The sequence below is a fragment of the Castanea sativa genome, chromosome 5 (genome assembly GCF_040712315.1).
Source record: "Castanea sativa cultivar Marrone di Chiusa Pesio chromosome 5, ASM4071231v1".
Classification (NCBI taxonomy): Eukaryota; Viridiplantae; Streptophyta; class Magnoliopsida; order Fagales; family Fagaceae; genus Castanea; species Castanea sativa.
This window is the reverse complement of record NC_134017.1, coordinates 37,009,874-37,015,873: the sequence shown is the minus strand read 5'-3', so window position 1 is coordinate 37,015,873 and position 6,000 is coordinate 37,009,874.

The following is a 6,000-nucleotide window of genomic DNA, read 5'->3' as shown; positions in this document are numbered from 1 at the left end:
TTCAAGGATTACTTGACTGAAAATGAGATTATATCCCAGTTGACTGCACCTGGAACTCCACAACAAAATGGTGTAGCAGAAAGAAGGAATAGGACTCTTTTAAATATGGTTAGGTCCATGTTGAGTTATTCGACTCTACCAATTTCTTTTTGGGGATATGCCTTAAATACTGCAATGTATCTTCTGAATTTAGTACCTTCGAAGTCTATTCCTAAAACACCTATAGAGTTGTGGAATGGGCGTAAGCCTAGTATGAGACATCTCCACATTTGGGGTTGTCCAGCACATGTGTTGAAAGGAAAGTCTGACAAATTACAGTCTAAAACAGAAGTGATATTTTTTGTAGGGTATTCAAAAGGAACAGTTGGAGGTTTATTCTATGGTCATAAGGATAATAAAGTGTTTGTTAGCACAAATGGCAAATTTTTAGATAATGACTATGTGAATAATTTTACTCCGAGAAGTAGAGTTGTCTTGGCTGAAATGAATGAACCTGTAGTTGAACAACCAATGGATGAAACTAGGGATGATATGACTGTATTAGATACACCACAAGATACTACTCATGAGATGTCTAGTACACAGGTGCCTCGTCGTAGTGGGAGAATTATTCGGCCTCTTATAAGATTCATAGGTTTTGGAGAAACTTATGAGGCTATCTCAGAAGAGGCTGAATCGGATCCTTACACTTATGATGAAGCAATGAATGATATAGATGCACATCATTGGGTCCAAGCTATGAAATCTGAATTGGATTCTATGGATTCCAATCATGTATGGGATCTTGTAAAGGCGCCTAACGGCATTAAACCTGTTGGTTGCAAATGGACTTACAAGAGGAAGAGAGGGATAGATGGAAATGTTGAAACCTTTAAAGCAAGACTAGTGGAGAAAGGGTATACACAAAAAGAAGGTATTGATTATGATGAAACTTTTTCACCAGTAGCCATGCTTAAATCTATCAGAATTCTCTTATCCATTGCTGCTCATTATGATTATGAAATTTGGCAAATGGATGTCAAGACTGCATTTCTTAATGGCAATCTTGAAGAAGAAATATACATGTTGCAACCAGAAGGTTTCATAGCAAAGAACCAAGAGCATATGGTATGCAAGTTGAATAGGTCCATTTATGGACTTAAACAAGCATCTAGGTCATGGAACATCAGATTTGATCAAGCAATCAAGCCATTTGGTTTTGAACAAAATCTTGATGAACCATGTGTGTACAAAAGACATCGAGACAAAGTAGTAATGTTCCTAGTGCTTTATGTTGATAATATTCTACTCATTGGGAATGATGTAGGGGTAATGTCATCGGTTAAAGTTTGGTTGTCAAGCCAATTTGATATGAAGGACTTGGGTGAGGCTAACTTTATTCTAGGGATCAAGCTTTGGCGAGATCGCAAGAATAAGATGTTAGGCTTATCACAAGCTGGATATATAGATAAGGTCCTAGAACGGTTTAGCATGCAAAACTCCAAGAATGGATTACTTCCTTTTAGACATGGAGTTCCTCTGTCTGATGACCAAAAACCTAAGACTCAAAAGGAAGAAAATATGATGAGACAAGTTCCTTATGCTTCTGCAGTGGGAAGTCTCATGTATGCCATGCTTTGTACTAGACCAGATATTTTTATTCAGTTGGCATGGTCAGCCGATATCAATCAAATCCAGGACCAAAACATTGGCAAGCTGTAAAGCATATTCTCAAGTATCTTAGGAGAACAAGAGATTATATGCTTGTTTACCATAGTGAGGATTTGATTCCCATTGGTTATCTGATTCGAGACTTTCAAGATCTAGATTTCAAAAAATCCACTTCAGGATGTGTTTTCACCTTGGGAGGTGGAGCCATAAGTTGGAGGAGTGTTAAGCAATCTTGTATTGCGGACTCCACCATGGAAGCCGAGTATGTTGCTGCTTGTGAAGCAGCAAAGGAGGCTGTTTGGCTCAAGAAATTCCTTTCTAATCTTGGTGTTGTGAGAATGGAGCAAGTTCCCATCACATTGTTTTGTGACAATAGTAGAGTGGTTGCACAATCCAAAGATCCAAGGAATCATAAGAAAGGAAAGCACATTGAGAGGAAGTACCACATCATTCGAGACATTGTTGCTCGTGGAGATGTTGTGGTAGCAAAGATTGAAAGTGCAAATAATCTAGCAGATCCTTTTACCAAAGCCTTGCCTCAAAGGACTTTCGAGTCACATTTGGAGGGAATGGGAGTTAGATTAATGCACAATAGTCTTTAGGGCAAGTGGGAGATTGTTAGGATTAGTGCCCTTAAATCCTATTGTATGATGCTATGTATGATATTATGTGTGAAATTATGTATGATATGATGTATGACTTAATATTGTGATTGATAAAGTTATTTTATTATTATCTAAAATAATGGTAACATGAATATGGGACATTATCATATAGTCCATGAGATGCATTGTATGTGATTTATGTGAAAAGTCACAGAAGATGTAAATCACAAGTTCTTTGTAAACTCAGAATTTATAGTTCGTAGTCGGTGATGAAATTGGGCATTTCATCTGCGAAGACTATAACGTGTCAACTAAGATAATTTTTCTTGATCATGGAAGTGGAAACTTCTAGTTGATATGTTGATATGTTTTAAGAGTTAAAACATATTGAACAGGACTACTGTGAGATTTATTATTCTTCTAACGACTGTCAAATGAATAATAAATCTCACGACTTCTATTTGCATGAACTCTTAATCCTGAGAGAATAATGGACCTGATCATGAAGTGTAGGTTGCTTTGATATATTAGGAGTGAGATCTGAAGTGACAGTCAAAACCTCAGTATGTTGGGCAGCCACATTTAGTGTTGATGGAACATATATTCTCAAGATGGAACATATATTCTCAAGATGGAATTCATAGTCTCTTGATGGAGATATAAAATATTCCCTTGAGATAAGTTTAATGGGTTCAGTTATTCAGAGAGTTAGGCCTAACCACTTTAGTAAGAAATTACTAAAGTATATATTTATGAAATTGGATTTCATAAATATATAATGAATAACTTTAAAGAATTAAACCGGGTACTCAAGGATAAGATGTAGTAATTTACAAAGTGGCAGTCTACGTTTATGACTTTGTGTTACTACGAATATTTTATGAAGGGGTTACGTGTATAATAAGGTCTTGGGATATAATTTATTAATAAGGCCTAGAGTGCAATTATATTTATATAGTGGTATTAAATATAATTAATGGTAACTTTGGACTTGTCAAGAGTTGACGGAAAAGCCCAAGGCCCATTGGAGCTAGTGTCTTATTGGTCCCTTTTGGTCCCACTCCAAGCCACACACTAAAGCCCAATTGGAAAGGCCCTATAGGAAAGCCCAATTGGAAAGGCCCTATAGGCTAGCCCAATTAGATAATCAGTTAGTTATAAAGAGAGAAACATACATAATTTTTATTAGAATAGATTAGAAAAGAAAAAGAAACGGTGTGTGAGAGAGTGTGAGACACACTTTCATTCTCCCTTTGAAAACTGATTGAGAGACCACACATCTTGGGCGTAGAGTGGAATTGGAGTGAAGATTAAAAGTGTTCCCAAGTGCTTCTAATCTTTGTTTTGAATTTCTCCACACCAAGGTACACTATCTTGTTCTTAAATTCTGAAATTTACATAGTGCACGTTATCAACCATGAATGAAATAGATCCTTGTTCGTTGCTTCCGCTGTGGGTTTTGCATGAGATGCAAAACCAGAATTTTTCCTTCACCGTCTTAATATACTCTTCCTTCTATATGTGTTAGGACTATAGTCCTTTATAAAGGAACTTCAAACTTAAAAGGAAAGAATCATTTCTTGAAGTATTACGTGCTATACTTGGCTAAAATCTAATCTATTCAAGCAGTTTGAGATAGACTCAACATCCTAATTTTAGGATTTTAACAAAGTATAACATTTAGGATGTGACTAGTCTTTCCCAAGTACTTTATATCAAACTGGACTGGACAAAAAATAACTTCATTGATGACAATAACTCTACATCATTCTAAATGATTAGAATGTCATCAACATACATTAAGAAATTTATTATTCTATATAGCTTTGACATACATAAGGCCTTTTAATACTTGATCAAAATCAAACAACTTGATTGCTTGATCAAAGATGATATTTTATGATTAAGATGCTTGCTTTAGTCCATAAATAGACTTTAAGCAACTTGCATACTAAACACTACTGGTTCTTTACTATGAACAAGTCTAGTTACATCATATAGATGTCTTCCTCAAGATTGCCACTAAAAGAAGCTTTCTTGATATCCATTGCCATATTTCATCCAAATGAAATATAATTAATAAGAGAATCTAGATAGAGTCAAACTTGACTATTGGTGTCGAACCATTTCTTTCTAAATAAATCTTTTCAATGCTAGTTTTGACTTTGAAGGTTTGCACCTTCAAATCTATCAATCTCTTTTTCTTGTAGACCTATTTGAAAACAATAGGCTTAATGCCTCTAGGCACCTCTATAAGTTCTAGACTTTAAACAGAATCTAATTCTATTCACATAACCTTGATCTAGTAATCCATATTCATATCATCTATTGCCTTTACGTAAGACCGAGGATCAAATTCATATCCTTGTGGAATGACTTCAAAAGTTTATTCCAAAAGTATGAATTTATTTGGTAATTGATAATCCTCCCACTACGATATTGTACTGGTGTAATAGTTATCTACAGAATAATGTCTTGTGGTGTATCTAATACATCCATCTCATTTCAAAATGTATTTTTATAGTTGTTCTACAACAGATTCTGACATTTTTCTTCAAAAACATTCTACCTTTAAAAGAGCTCTATTCCTCCTTTATGTATGCAATGACTTAAAGAAGTAATTCATGAAGGAAAATCTGGTTTTGTATTTCATACAAAACGCACAGCGGAAGCAACAAACAAGGATCTATTTTATTCATGATTGACAACATGCATTATGTAAATTTTAGAATTTAAGAACAAGATAGCGTACCTTGGTGTGTAGAAATTCAAAACAAAGATTAGAAGTACTTGGGAACACTTTTAATCTTCACTCCAATTCCACTTTATGCCCAAGATGTGTGGCCTCTCAATCAGTTTTTCAAGGGAGAATGATAGAGTGTCTCACTCTCACGTACACACCATTTCACAATTATGTCTCTCTCTAATTCTTTTTCTTATATAAAAATTCTGTATGTTGCTTGGAGTGGGACCAAAAGGGACCAATAAGACACTAGCTCCAATGGGCCTTGGACTTTTCCGTCAACTCTTGATAAGTCCAAAGTTACCATTATTTATATTTAATACCACTATATAAATATAATTGTACTCTAGGCCTTGTTAATAAATTATATCTCAACACTATATTGTACATGCAATCCCTGTATAAAATATTCGTAGTAACACAAAGTCATGAATGTAGGCTGTCACTTTGTAAATTACTACATCTTATCCTTGAGTACTTGGTTTAATCCTTTAAAATTATTCATCATATATTTATGAAATCTAATTTCATAAATATATACTTTAGTAATTTCTTACCAAAATGGTTAGGCCTAACTCTCTGAATAACTGATCTCATTAAACTTATCTCAAGGAAATATTTTATATCTCCGTTAAGAGACTATGAATTCCATCTTGAGAATATATGTTCCATCGACACTAAATGTAGTTGCCCAACATACTGAAGTTTTGACCGTTACTTTAGATCTTACTCCTGATATATCAAAGCAACCTACACTTCATGATCAGGTCCATTATCATCTCAAGATTAAGAGTTCATGTAAATAGAAGTCGTAAGATTTATTATTCATTTGACAGTCATTAGGAGAATAATAAATCTCATAGCGGTCCAGTTCAATATATCTTAACTCTTAAAACATATCAACATATCAACTAGAAGTCTCCACTTCCATGATCAAGACAAATCATCTTAGTTGATACGTTATAGTCTTCGCAGATGAAATGCCCAATTTCATCACTGATT